Genomic DNA, 15,575 nt, shown 5'->3' with positions numbered 1-15,575 from the left:
TTAAAATTGAAAATGAACTCCGTGATTATTTACTTAAATGCCCTCCTTTTGTACATGTGAAACTGAAGCCAAAAGAGGTACTCCTAGGCTTTTAGCTAGACAGCTATTGGGTTTCTGATTATTTTGGATACTAGGTCAATACCAATATGATATAAGCATTTTTTAAATTCATTCTTCCATATGGTTAACAAATAGCTATAGAACACCATGTCCTTATTGTCTGGTAGCAAAAACAGTTATGATCTTTGTCCTTGTGAAACTTAGAGTTTAGTGGGGAATAGCGTTAAAACAAATAATCATATAAGTAAGTGCAACTTTGGAACTATAATAAGTGCTATGAAGGAGAGATTCATGAAATGACTTTGTCAGGGAGGGTAATTTTGCTATGCTCTATGATTAGGTAATAATTCAGTAGGCAAAGAGGGTGGAAAAGAGCATTTCAGGGGGAGCAAAAGCACATGAAAAGGCCCTGTAATGACAGGAGCATGGTATAGAAGGAGGAATGCCAGGAGGCTAGGATAACAGAAGAGGAAGGTAAGGGGGCATATAGTATAGAATGAGGCTGGAGAGAGAAATAAGTCCTGGTGAGGAGGCAAAGTATTCCAGGACAAAGTAATAATTTTAATCATTTTCCTAAGAGCATTGGACCATTGAAGTATTTTCATTCCAAAACAATGTAAGCAAAAAGAAAATGTACATTGCCTTCCATCCTTCTCCCAGGGCTGAGATGCATTTAAAAAGGTAAAACTTGCTGGATAATACATATCTGTTTTACCAAAGCTTGTGGTAGAATTTGTGGCATTTAAAGTTTGTTTTTACTGAATTCCTTGTTATCCAAAGTAGAAACTTGTGTTATTTTAACAGAATAAACAGCCTCCTTATTAGAATTCTCCAATTCAGTTTTGTAAAGAGCTATTCTTTCCAAACCTCCTACAGAATAAGCAATCAAAGCTACTTGAGAATAAATAGATATAGAAAGGTCACATTTTTTTTCCATTGCACAATAACTATGTTTTAGACCTGTAAGATCTAAAGAGTACAGAAATAGTCTCTAAACTGCAAATGGTTAATATCTCATTCTTTAGCCCAACTGCTTTTAAACTGAGGTCCGTTGGCTCCCAGGCAGTATATGAATGGGATACAGGAAGCTTTTGTATAAATAAAGGTCATGCCTACATGGGCGTAGATCCAAAGCTTTCATTAAATTTTATATAAAGTCTATCACACACAAAAAGCTAAAAACCAGATTTTTTTTAAGAAGAGAAACAACCCACAAATTACTAGGAAAAATATTTGTGATTATTTCATATCATTAATTGAAGTTTAAGCCTATACAATTAAAAACAACAAAAAACTAATAACATTTAAACCAATAGCTGTTACTAAGCTAATATCTTGAGAACAACATACACTTTAAAAAAAAAATTCAGGCAGCCGGGGTGGCTCAGCAGTTTAGCGCCGCCTTCAGCCCAGGGTGTGATCCTGGAGACCGGGGATTGAGTCCCACGTCGGGCTCCCTGCACGGAGCCTGCTTCTCCCTCTGCCTGTGTCTCTGCCTCTCTCTCTCTCTCTCTCTCTCTCTCTCTCTCTCTCTGTATCTCTCATAAATAAATAAAATATTTTTAAAAAATTCACTGTGACTGCAGTAAAAAAAATCATGATTGTGCTAATAATTATATATAGTTATATATTATATAGCAGTTATTTCTCAAATTGGGATCCCTAGATCACCCTCTTAGAGATCATATTGAGTACTTCTGGGGATACAGATCCCTGTACCCACTCCAGATCCCTGGGATCAGAATCCTTGGAATGAAACCCAGGACTCTGAATTTGTAAGGAGGATTCCTGGTGAATGTGATGTTTGACCATGTTGAAAGTGGTATAAAACATGATAAATAGCAACACTCTCTGTTGTTTTGACAAACCAGTCCTACCCAATTCATTGAATCATATCATAATACAAATACCATGTATCAGTGAATATACATCAGACCCTGGACAAGAAGCTTTCCTTAACCTATCCCTAGTCTTTAAAATCATTCTGGGGAAAGTAAATATTACTATTTACAATTTGTAGATGAAGAAATTATGGCTGATGAAATTAAGTAACTTGATACTTAATTTAGGTCTGGCTGGCTCTAATGCCTTTTTCTCCACTCTGTAAGCAGCCTCTTGCAGTAATCATTATACCAGTGACCCACTGCAAGAAGTATCCAGAAAAGCAGAAAGTGAATGGAGTCATGTGTGAGTTTAACAGCCCAGTCATTATCCACTGAAATCCAAAGTCATCAACGAAATTACACATTTATAATGAACAAAGTATAAAGTATAGCACATGAGCCTCTCTTGCTAAGCACAACTGTCTGACACATTTCTAAAAGGAGCTTCCAGATGTAACACTTTACAGGCAGGAATAGTGTGAATATGAGAAAATTGCTTCCAGTTGTTACAATTTAATAAGCAGAAAATATAAAGAAAAGCCAAATATTCTATCATGTAAAGTGACCCTAAAATCTACTAGTATGTGTCCCTACCAAAGAAGAAAGGGAAAAAAATTCTGTGTAACTGGGTAAAGGAGCTGGAAGATAGTCTGTTAGGCTTCCTTAAAATATGATCTTTTTTTAAAAAAAAGATTTTGTTTGTCTGTTTGTTTATTTATTTATTTATTTATTTATTTATTTATTTATTTATTTGAGAGGGAGACCAAGAATGAGCAGCTGGGAGGGGCAAAAGGAGAAGGAGCAGCAGACTCCCCACTGAGCAGGGGCCCAGATGCCTGGCTCCATCCCAGGACCATGATATCATGACCTGAGCCAAAGGCATATGCTTACCTGACTGAGCCACCCAGGTGCTCCTAAAATATGAGCTTCTATAAGATTTTTGCCTGTGAGAGATGGCTCTGTGATACGTGTGTGCTTTATCAATTATGCTTCATCTCATTCAGCACCTTTGTTAGGCACTAACAGTGAAATTATTCAATTAAAAAAACTGAGAGTCATGTCTATTTTATAGGCATTTTCTCTTTGCCCAAATCATAAATAATCAATTCTTACAGTTTCAAGAATGACAAAAAACAAATTAGTTATCGTTTAAAAATATGCTCGCATTTTAGAGATGACATCCTCAGATTAAGAAATTTAATTTAGTAAGAGACGTTATTACAATAACAATGATTTCTTTTAAAATCTCTTCAAAGATCGTTTCTTTTTGAGGAAAAGGATTTTAATTGTTGAATTGTTTAAGAGAAATGGCTGTTGGCCTGTATAATACTCCTAACCAAGTCTCTGGGAAACTGGAAACCAGCCATTGCCCCTGGATCTGTTGTGACAGACTCAGGTCACCTGTCACATATCATGGCAAAAAGGCTGTTCCTTGTGGTCGTTGTTGGACACTGAGCGATTCGACAGGCAACTATAGGAAATAGTTTGTTAGATGATTGAGAGAACTATGAAATGACCTTTCTGTTTACACTGAAACTTCAGAGACTCTTATGGGTGGTACCACACACTAATAGGACACCCACGGTCTTGGTGAGAAACGAATAGTAGATGTCTTCAGTGATAGTGTATGTGATGTAGGAAAGACGTGAGGGTTTGAAGCCCATGGCCAAGAAAGAGTTCTTGAGATGTCTTTGGTGCTAACAGGTGGTTTTATTAAAGCACAGGGAAGGACCCCTGAGCAGAAAGAGCTACATCAGGATTCTGAGTGGCCCATTATATACTCTCAAGTTGGGGATGGGGCAGCAGGGAGAGCATAAGTCTCTAAGGAACTTTGGAAGCAAGGTTTCCAGGACCTTGTGGAGGCTAGCTATTGTTGGGAAAAGGTCATTTATTTCTGTCTAATAAACCCTTCAGATGTCCATCGGTGGGTCATGTGCTTGCGGGATGATTGCCAACGTGTATCTTGGGAGACGGGAGAGATAAAGGAAATTTCTAAAGGAATTTGTATGTATTAAAATAGACTTACAGGATCCTGAGGGATCAGGCTAAGATTGCCTTTTGCCCTTAGAAAAGTATTTAACATCCAGGCAGCTGAGTTCCTAGAGGAAATGTCACTCTGCCTGTTTCAAGGGCTTGTCAATGGGCTGTAGGTAGTAAGGGAACTTAATAATTTTTTCTGGGCAGCCCAAGTGGCTCAGCGGTTTAGCACTGCCTTAGCCCAGGGCGTGATCCTGGAGACCCGAGCTCAAGTCCCACATCAAGTTCCCTGCATGGAGCCTGCTTCTCCCTCTGCCTGTGTCTCTGCCTCTCTCTCTCTCTCTCTCTGTCTCTCCTGAATAAATAAATAAAATCTCTAAAAATAAATAAATCAATATTTTTTTCTTCTGCTTTTGTTTCCCACATCACATGGACCCCTTTAATGCACAAAAACTTCATCTTAGGACAAATTTCAGGGGGAATCTTATTTAAGGACAGAGAAACTTAAGATGTACTTCTGAGACATTAAGGTCTTTATCTTTTGGTCAAGCAGTGGTATTAGATGTGTTTTCTTCCAAACAATTTAAGGGAAATCTGAGTTCCAGATTTTAGTGTTATTTTAAAGTTATATCAGGATCTAATGTGTCCTCACCCTTTAATGTCTATGCTCTACGGTAATGGCTTTCAGTGAATTTCTGGAAGCAATTGATAAGATTACCTTCTATTAAACTAGGGTCTAATTCCCCCTGTGGTCACCAGAGCTCCAAAGAACCAGTGAGAGTAGCTGAGGAGGTTGAAGCCGACTTTCTGTGCAGAGAGAAAACAGACCCAATCCACACTAACTAGACAGAGACACCCAGAGCATGAGGCAGAGAGGAAGTCACAAATGGCTTCCAGCCTCTTTTTTAACTGTTTCCCCCCCTCTTCTGTAGCTGCATGAGTTTTCTTTAAGTTGAATGACTTTCAGTTTGGCATGACATTAAAAAATAGGAGGGATGTGGGATGGAGAAAGTGAAATTACAAATAAATTAAACAAAACAAAACCACTCTGCCATAGGATCCCTAGTCTTTGGAGAAACTACTTCTGAAATCCTTCTTGTGGAAGCCCCTGTGAAAGGTAAAGTAAGGTAGGTTTCCAGATGTGGAGTGTGGGGTTTGGGCGGGGGGCACTCACAGAGCAGGTGGCTGACCTTCACAGGGAAGATCTTACAGAGATGGGAGCAGTCAGTGGGAGTCGGGCAGGGTCCTGTATGTGCAGTGAGATGACTCTAGGAGTTTTCTGCCACCATTGTTGGAACCACAATTTTAAAAGAGTACATTTTTAAACTCGCAATAATTTTGTTTAAAGACTATTGACTCTTCCTTGGCTAGAGCCAGTAGCTCTAAAAACCATCCTCAGAGTGAGAGAGTGAAATTCTATCTCTGAAGCAAACTTGTGTGCCTGCAAATACCAAAAGTGGCTGATGTCTTCCCGGGAGAGCCCAGGAGAACCCTAGCAAGGGAGGCAGCCGCCCTCACATTTCCTTTGGAACAACAGTAATTAAAGCAGCTGGAATATTTGCAACCTCATTGGTTCACTTGCTGGGTTTTTTTAAAAAAAGCTTAGACTTTAATCTTATTTTCATATGTTTTTATATAAATCAGACCCATGTGGCTTGATTGTAAATGTTAAGTGGCCACTGGGAGCTTTCAGGAGCCCACAGCTCTCGGGGTTCTCTGGAATCTGGCTATACACCCACAATCTCTGTCTCCCTGTGCCCCTCCTGTGCTGATTTCTGTATGCCTCCTCCCTCCATTCCAGCTGCCCTTCATCTCAGTGGTGTCTATTTACTTAAATCTGAGCCAATTAAGTAAAGCATAATAATAGAACACCCTTCTGAAAAGAGCACAAAGGACAGGAATTGCATGGCCACTGACAGAATAATAGAGGAGGGGGAAACACATTTTCAAGAGCTCCCCAGCAGTCGATCTGCCTCAGCTCTATTTATAGTGAGGCAAACTCTTTTGTTACCAGCATCTCTGTGCAAAGCCCTCCCCTTTTGTTGGGTGAAATCTTAATGATATATCCTTGTGTGTTTTGATATTTCTAAGATTACTGATGGGAGAATTATTGTATGGTGAATGCATGAATATTGGTACAGAATTTCCAGAACACCTGGGAGTGCTAATATGGTGGATTCAGGTATATTTTAAAGGGAGCTTTTATTTTGATGTATTTTTTTCACCCAGTAAGTAATATTCTTACTCAGTTAAGAAATCTTCACTTTTTAAAGTGGGTCGTTATTGGAAATTTCTTTAGTAATAATATGTTGGCCCCCACTGTTAAGAAAATAGGGGGGAAAAAACTTATTTCAAATTAGCATTATAGAACAGGGAGGGATGGGTGCCAACTTAGTACCCACTATGCTAATTAAGTTACATCGCCTCTCAAAGGATATACAGCAAAAGATGAAGGACCTGAATCAGCGGGAGATCACCCTTAATTGTCAATGCTTCCCCAAGACTTCAGTGAGTTGGTGAAATCCCTCTGCTTCTAGAGCTTTTCAGACTTTGGGTTAAAAGTAGATTTACCAGAATTTCATCTTTCCTGGCAGATAACTACAGCACAGAGTGTATTTTCCTCTTGCTGGTGGAGCCCTCTTTCCTAAATGCATGCCTTTTCAAATTCTCCAGCACTCAGGATGTTGCCCTCAGAGAGTGCAGAAGTGCAGGCAAAGAACATCATCACTCAGCTGAATTTTGACTTTTTTAGACCACAGCTGGAATTTGCATGCTCACAATGGTCTCAGAAATAGCCCGGTGCTCTGTCATCCTGGGTTCAACCAAATGCCTCCTCTGCTTCCCCAGTGAAACCTCTCTGTGCCCCTGCAGGTTGGCAGATGGCTCCCAGCAGGTGACCTTGGGGCTATTAGTAAATGAGATGCTTTCTTTCCCTGGCGCAATCCTTGTCAAAGACACTCTCTGTCCTAAGAACTTACAAAAGGCATTGGGCTGCTAAGCAAAGCTAGAGAGGAGTTGAAGCTAGGCAACCACGTATTGACATGAACTCCGGTCAAGTTAATACATCGTCTCTTCACAAGAAATACCGTTTGAAGACTGATAATGAGACCTCACAATTTTCCACAATTTTCAAAGCACTTTCTGCAGGTGATTTTTTTTTTTTTTTCTGCAGGTGATTTTATTTTTAACTTTGCAGTAACGCTATATGGGAAATCTCATTAATAATTTCCATTGTATTGATGATAAAACAAAGGATCCGAAAACTTAGAAAGTCTGCCCAGGCTTCCACAGCTAATAGGAGATGGGTCAGTGTTCCAATACAGTATCCATATCCAAAGTTTATACAATTTTTTATTTTAAAAATTAACTTGGGATGCCTGGATGGCTCATCGGTTGGGCATCTGCCTTCAGCTCAGGGCGTGATCAAGTCCCGCGTAGGGCTCCATGCAAGGAGCCTGCTTCTCCCTCTGCTTGTGTCTCTGCCTCTCTCCCTGTGTCTCTCATGAATAAATAAAATCTTTAAAAAAAATAAAAATAAAAACCTAACTTAATCAGATTCTAGTCAGAATAAATAAATAAAATCTTTAAAAAAATAAAAATAAAAACCTAATTTAATCAGAATCTAGTCAGAATGGTTAGGAAAATAAACTGTTATCATTCTTATATTTATTCGTTCATTTAACCTTTACTAATCACCCACTTTCAAATCAGGGAAACAGTAAGCCAGGTAGAAAAGGAGATTCATTGCTTGGAACAAAGGAGTTCATATACACAAAGTTAAAGGATCAACACACTTTTCTATTTTTTTTGCAGTACATCCCTCAATTTTTCATCCATTTGTTGAATAGTTATTGAACAAGTACTTGCTACCAGACAGGGGATGTGGTAGTAAATATAGAGGAAAATGCCCCCTGATCTTCTAGAGCTTACAGATTCCTTGGAGTGGGATGGGATGGAGCAGACATGAAACAAATAAATGATACACAGTGCTGCTGATGGTGTAGAGAAATAGACTGTGGTAGGAGTGTAAATTGCTAATATTCTTGAGACAATTTGATAATATGGTAGCCTTATTTGAAGTGCATTGTATATTCTTACATGGCTTAATATTTTTTGTTCTTCATTTGTATTCATTTTGAATATCAGAATACTGTGAAAAAAGAAATTCATATATTTGATAGAAACCAATGGCTTCTAGGATTTAAATAAAGCAGAAAAAGAATGAGGGTATGAATTTGTTTTAATTCCAGTAAGTTTTGTTAACAACCCAAGGTAATTCATATGAATGCCAAATAGATGATAAAAACAAACCCATACACCTGGAAGTGGTTGGGGAGACTTCTAGAGAGACCGGTGCTCCATTTCAAGGAGAAGTTGACAAACCTAGAGGAGGGACAGGAAGGAGGGGGGATGAGCAGGGAGGGAAGGGGAAAATAAAAAGAAAGAAGAGGACTTTGTAGAAGGAGAGAAGAAAAATATGAAACTGGAATGAAAAGGGCAGTTAACAGTCTATAAAGGAACTGGAGACTTTGTGATGGTAGAAAATTGGGGATGAAGTTGAACCAGTTGAGCATAGTCACAGTGTAGAAGCCCTAGAGGCTGGGCCTGGAAATTTGGTTTTTATCATGTTGACGAAAGAGCTTTGGACAAGAGAGTGAAATCACTAAGAAGCATCTTGGTGAGGCTAAGTTTTGTGGCAGCCTGCTATCTCCTCTGTGGCCCTCCCCAGTTCTTTTTCCTTATACCACATGAACCTGCAAATCTGCACTAACTTTTCTATCATTTTAAAAATGGTTAGTGTTTGCATGACAATTAGAAATAAATGAACAGATGGCTTTCTCTCAAGCAAAGAAGTGTTAGTTCTTCAGATGTGTTCTGGTTCTGAGCAGAAAACAGCGGTGTAGTATATAAATAAGTGAAAACACTGGTTCACAGGCCCCGTTGCCACCCAAGGTTCTCTATATTGCAGTGCCTCTTGTATTTTATTTATATTCAGTCAGAGTCAGCATATGTTAACAATTTAGTAGAATAAGTTTCTCGCTGTTATCGCTGAGCATTTCTTTTCAACCTTTTTCAACCAAGGAGGAATCCAAACTCGACCCTAAATAGCTACTGGAGATTTCATCATGCATCTTTCATTCTTGTGATGGAGATATTTACCACTCATCAGATCTCCATGCATTTATTTATTTTTTTAAAGTAATGTTTATGTCCAACATGGGGCTCGAACTCACAACCCTAAGATTAAGAGTTGCATGCTCTACTGTCTGAGCCAGTCAGGGGCCCCACCAGAGCTCCATTTATCCTCCATGTTTCTCAACCATAGTGGTTAGTTTAGTCCGGTGAATGGTAAGAGGAGGTAATATGTGTCACTTCTGTGTTAAAGCATTTAAGTGCTGGCATGCAATCCGCTCATGTCTTCCTCCCTGCTGCCATAATCTTGGAGGCCATGAGTTGAGCCACAAAAAAAAATGTGCTGAGATCATGGGAGAGAGCTGGCCCGGAGCATTATCCTACTCACATCAGGATTTGTATGAGCAGGATATAAACCTTTATTGTGCAAAGTCCCTGAGACTTAAGCTTGACTTTTCTGACTAATCCATTCCTTTATCCTTCACCCATTTGTATCCTATTTTTATGGCCTCAAATCATGTTGAGGTGCTTTGGACAGGACTAGCTAATTTCTACTAAGCTGGCTTAACCCAGTCTGCCCAGTCCTCAGCAATAGCCTAGAGTATCAGGTTTGGGAATCAAAGGAGAAAATTTTACTGCCTACCTTACCTGGATTCTCTGGTTAACTGGAGAATGTATGTTTTGATTAGGGCTTTTGTTAACTGTCCTTAATCATACATTTTGAAGTATGTTTCCTTTGCAAGAAACACAATATTCTCCAAAAAGAAATTTGACAAAAGCCCCAAGAAAGGAAGATCTTTCTCTGATCTGTCCAAGTATCACTGACTTTGGTTCAACGTCAATATTGGCTACTTATAAATAAGGTGTGATAATGATCTTTTAAATGTATTAGGGAATAGAAATGGTTTGGTAGACAGACTAAATGATTTTATTTTAGCAGCTGTTCTCCTGTTTAAAGGCTGCCTGAATAATGGATCTTTTCCCAGCAGTATTGGCAATTCTGAATGTCCTCAATGGTTGAAATCTTGTTATCCTGCACAAGTGCACTGAATTACATAAACTGTTCAAAATCACACAGAGCAGATTGATCAAGGAGGTGGAAAACAATGTTATTATTGTTTATTTGAGAGCTGAGTAGGCTAATGATAGCCAGTGAGGTCAAGGTTAGTGCTATTCAGGATTCCAGCAACTTAAGCATCTCAATGTTTCACTTATCTGATAAAGTCTATCAAAACATGAAAAATAACCAAGGGAAACTTACGCTGGAATATATTCCAAAGGTTAATGAATAGTATATCCTGGTCTAACAATCCAGGGAAGATATTTATCTTGACGTTGTTGTTGAATGAAACATGGGTTCTTACATCATTTGAGAAAACCACAGCTTGGCAATAATTTCTTCCTGAGATTCTAAGTCTATATGAACTTATCATTCTAACTTCAGTGCTAGGAGTGTCACATAACTTGCACAGAAGTATGCCAACAGCCAGACATGTATTATATTTAGACTAAGTGCTTAGTATGCACATCTATTTACCTAAATAATCAACTGATAAAAGCTAATTTTGTCCATTACTGAACAAGTGTCTATCTGGGGTTCCTCATTAAATGATTTCCTCAATTTATTTTAAGATACCAGCTGTACACACTATTCTCTGTTAAGGTAGGCGAGGGCAGCCCGGGTGGCTCAGCAGTTTAGCACCACCTTCAGGCCAGGGCATGATCCTGGAGACCCGGGATCTAGTCCCATGTCAGGCTCCCTGCATGGAGCCCGCTTCTCCCTCTGCTTGTGTCTCTGTGCCTCTCTCTCTCTCTCTCTCTCTCCCCCTCTCTTTCCCCCCCTCCTCTCTCTCTCTCTCTGTCTCTCATGAATGGATAAATAAAATCTTAAAAAAAAAAAGTATAGGTTAGCCCTTAAATATAGTTTTTAACTAAATTAACTTTGTCAGGTATTGCCAGCCGTGATTTCACACCCAACTCTCTAAGAGGTTCTGGAAGGTGGCACGAGCAAACCTGATAGAAATAATGGACTAGAGAACAGAGACAGAACTGTAGTTGAGTACATTTCCATTTGGTCACAAGGCTGAATATACTGAATAAAATATGTGTATAGTAGGTCTTTCTAGTAACCTGAAAGTTGCCATTGGTGAAATACCACTTCGAGGAGTCCCTAAGTCTTTATGCTTGAAATTGTCTTTAGCCAGAGTTGAAGACCTAACATCAATTCTCAGGGTCTATAAAGAATTAGTATAGGAGTGTCTGAGTGGCTCCATCAGTTAAGCATCCCAATCTTGATTTCAGCTTACGGCATGACCTCAGGGTTATGGGATCAAGCCTTGTATTGGCCTGAAGCTCCTGGTGGAGTCTGCTTGTCCCTCTAGCACCTCCACTGCCCCTCCCCCACCTCTCACACACCTGTGCTTGAGCTCACTCTCTCTCTCGTTCATAAATAAATAAGTAAATAAATAAAATCTTTTAAAAAAAAGAGTTGGTATATGGTTGAGAGGCGTGTCCACTTTCTAGCTATGTGATGCTAGAAAGGGCACTTAAAGTCTGTTGGCCTCAGCTTTCTCCTGTTTAAGTGGGGATAATTGTTACCTGTCTTAGAGGGTGATAGTGAGGAATAAGGGAATGAATCTGTGTGAAGTACTTGGAACACTGTCTGGTATGTAATAAATGCTGCATCACTGTTTGCTAATATTATCTTAGGAATATTGCAGCTGCTCTATATAAGGTATCAAACACTAAGACTGTATCAAAAAAAAAGGTATCAAAAACTAAGACTGTGTCAAATAATATTCTTAACAAAAACTGTGTTAAAGTAATTTAATGTTTTTGATATGGTGTAAAAATGATCACTTCTAGCTGCAGTATGTTCATTTAAAATGACTATCCAATTTTATGTGCCTCATGGAATAGGCCATAAGTTGCTTTTAAAAGATAAATCCCAGATGGCATTTATCTCTTTCTCATAAAATAAAGTCTAGAAAAAAGCATAGCCATTTTAATTTTATAACAAACAAAAAAATGCAAAAGTCAGGATGATGGGTAAATGGGGCATTATTTTTATGACTAAAATTTTTATGACTGAGTAACCTCCATTTTCTCGTAATCATCTCATTCTTTGTCCAATAATTTCCTAATTCTGTTGGAATGAAATTAGCTTTTAAGTGTTCACGGCTGGAATTTCACTTTCATTGACATTTAACTATTGAGTTAATATTTGGAAAGACTATAAAAGACAGGATATTAGTTTTTTAATATTGCTTTTAGTATTGCTCAAATGATGAACACATTCTTTGATAACAGGTGGGCGCAAATGTTTTTTGTAAAGGGCCAAATAGTAAATGTTTGGGTCATATATAAATACATGAAAGGCCGTACAGCGTCTGTCACAGCTCCTCGACCGTGGCATTGAAGCATGGAAGCAGGCATGGACAACAAAGAAATGAACGAACGTGGCTGTGTGCCAATAATGCTGTATTTAGAAAAATAAGCAGCAGGCCCGATCTAATCCATGGACCACAGTTTGCTGACACTTGTTCTATAGAATTCTTTCTTGCTTTTTAAAAATTTTGACTAGGGTAAAAAAATGCGTGCATACATGTATAATGTGTACTTGCATGCTTAGGCACGTACAGGGACATGTCCTTCAAAATCATGAAGATGAAGTATAAAGCATCCATATTAAGGAATTAAAGAAAATAGGGCATTTAAAGAGACGAAGTATAATGTTTTATTCAGCATCCATTGATTAAATGCCCAAGGACTCTCTATCTGAACAAGGTGCAGAGCTGCTCTACCATTCTATTTTTGGTCTAAAATCAACCTACAATGTTTAATATGCTTTTAATCAAATCTACCCTTAAAAATTCTTGAAGTAGCTTTAAGTTATTGTATATAGAACTCTGTATGATAATGTTATATATATTCCAAATTTGAGAACCACTGAGCCTAACTAAAGTGGAAAAAGAAAAGCTGTGTTCAGATGTGTGGGCAGTGCAAACTTTTTTTCCTAAAATAACCATCAAATATGTGAGGGATTGGAGAATTCTATTATGTTCCTTCCCGCCTGCAGAATCTTATTTTTTTTTAATGTTAAGCCTTTCTGACTTAAATATGTATTACCAGACTTGTTTGCTGTTGTATGTTCTATGTGAATGCTCACAGATTAAGTGAATTTGTTACATGTCAAGACACTTAGTACAGGACCTGGCCCAGGCAGTGTTTGTTGCACTTGAATCAAACCCTGTCTGCTCATGTCCCTACACATGTTGTTCTTTAAGGGGTAATAAAGAAGAAATGAGCCAACTTATTGTCTTTCCCCATTTACATTTCCTACTGAGTCTGGAAGAAAAGTAAATAGCTACCACAATTTGAGTCTTAGGTCCCTTTACGTGTAGAGTGACATCTTCTTTGAGGAGATGTGATGGAGTTCATCCACTCTATCAGTGTGAAATCACACAGGCCCTGGTGATAGCGCATAGAGATGCATAGATTTAGATACCTGTTGTAAGAAAGCAAGATTTCAAAATGGGCCTCAGCTCTGCCCTTGCATGTGAGGACAAATCACTTATGTGTTGAAGATGATTACACCTGAATAGCTGAAGAGGTACAAAGCAAACCTAGGGCCTTCTAGTAAGTGGTCTATTTCTGGATACCACTTCAGTAAGAAGTATTCTGTATTGTTCTAGTGAAATTTCTAAGCAGGACGACTAATCCAGAATGACTTTTAGAATTCTGAATGTCAAAGTAAGTTTAGTACTGTATAGGGAAATTTTAATTAGTTGTTAAAAAATTCCTCTCCATCCTGTGCTGGAGGAAATCAGTCCAACTGGGCTAGAGGCCCAGTCCTTTAAAGATATAATTAACAATTTACCAGGATGAATATATTCTCTTGTGAGAGAATACAATTGCCTGCTATTTATTAGCTGAAAACAATTTAAACAATTTAAAATTTTATTTTTCTTCGGATATAATACTAATGAAGCTTCGCTAGAGTGAAGCCAAAAAGTGAGAAAAAGCATACAACTGTTAACATTTTCATTTCTCTATCCCGAACACCTGAAAAAGCACTTAAATAGTTGTAAATGCTCAATATCTGACTACAAAGAACCATCATGAAATTCATCTTATAGCCTCATAGTTACCCAGTAGAAAAAGAGAAAGCCATGAGTTGAATTTGGTATTGATCTACATGATGTAATAGATTTATATAGATCCCAGATTAAATGATTAATCTCCTAAATTCTTTTTTTTTTTTACAGAAAGAAGCCAGAATATATTATTAACCCTTTGAGAATACAACATAACGAATTTTACCATTTTACTACTTCCTTGAGTAGGTAAGACCGTGTCTTTTCTACAAGAAGAGAGTTATCCACAGTTGTGAAAACTCTGTTGATCACATTTTTAAAAAATCTTTATGAAATAAATATCAATTTGTTTTAATGAAGGAGAATATATGTGAATTCCACAGCTAATAGATTTGGGAATATTAAATAGCACTTCATAATATTTTGAATGATTTAATAGGAAAAGAATGAAAAAGATCTTTTCAAGAGAACTGAAAACTATGAAATGAGAACCGAACTAAGCCTGTTTCTCCTGCTATGGGTACAAAAAACCAGTAGTATTTTCTAAACACTTATTCTGTGCCAGATGTGACTTGCATGACTTACTTTACATAACCAACCCCTGTTTTCCTTACAAGAACTGTGTGAGTAGAGACAAGGATCATCCCCATTATACAGATTAAGGGTTTGAGGCAGAGAGAAAGGAGGCAAGTTGATGTAAGGAGTTCACCCAAGGTTTCATACATTGGCCTGAGAGTAGCAGTCACTGGAAGAACACCAGCCCCACCTATTATTATGAGAATAACTTCATGTTGTGGTAGAAATGCCTAGCCACCAGATTCTCCTATGTTTTGAATTGGTTCTATCCAAATTTCTGGAAGAAGAAAAAAAAATAATGCATTTACCAAAAGAGTTGTGGCAAGCAACATTTATTTTATGTTTGTACTTGTTACTTTACAATTGTTGCATGAGTAAATAAAAGAATATATATATAATTTTATTTTATTTTACATCCTTCTTTAAACTCAAAATTCCTATGTTAAAACAATAATATGACAGGAAGAATACAAATGAATGACTTTTTATTCTGTGAAATGAAGAATATATTTTAATTCTTTTTATTAGAAGAACTGAATATCCAATCTTAAAATGGCCACAGCAATATATGCTTTACTATTTTCATTATTTCTTCATCACTTTATTTTTAAGCTAGAAACTTTATATAATTTTCAAATAAAAATATAGAAAGTATTATAATAAATATCTAAGCATCAGCCACATGGATTAAACAAGTACTAATATTAAACTTTGCTCAGATCTTTTCTGATGAATTAAATCATCACAGAGAGAACAAAAGCTCATCTTGTTCCTTTTCCTTTCTTTCTGAAAGGTGTCACAATCCTGAAGATGATATAACCTTCCTATGGGTATACTAATACTTTAATGA

The 15,575-nt window shown here is 37.7% G+C and overlaps 1 protein-coding gene across 22 annotated transcripts in view; it reads left to right on the top strand.

Moving 5' to 3' along the window:
- MAP2 (microtubule associated protein 2) overlaps positions 1-15,575 on the top strand; it is a 294,178-nt gene that overhangs the window by 174,959 nt on the left and 103,644 nt on the right. For all 22 annotated transcript variants that reach the window (XM_072812966.1, XM_072812961.1, XM_072812954.1 and 19 more), the window contains one exon: positions 14,321-14,398. The gene's annotated coding sequence lies outside the window, so the exon portion shown is untranslated. The remainder of the gene's footprint in view (positions 1-14,320; positions 14,399-15,575) is intronic.

Source organism: Canis lupus, chromosome 36, assembly GCF_048164855.1.
Source record: "Canis lupus baileyi chromosome 36, mCanLup2.hap1, whole genome shotgun sequence".
NCBI classification, from domain to species: domain Eukaryota; kingdom Metazoa; phylum Chordata; class Mammalia; order Carnivora; family Canidae; genus Canis; species Canis lupus.
The sequence above is the reverse complement of the archived record's forward strand: the minus strand, read 5'-3'. Positions and strand labels throughout refer to the sequence as shown.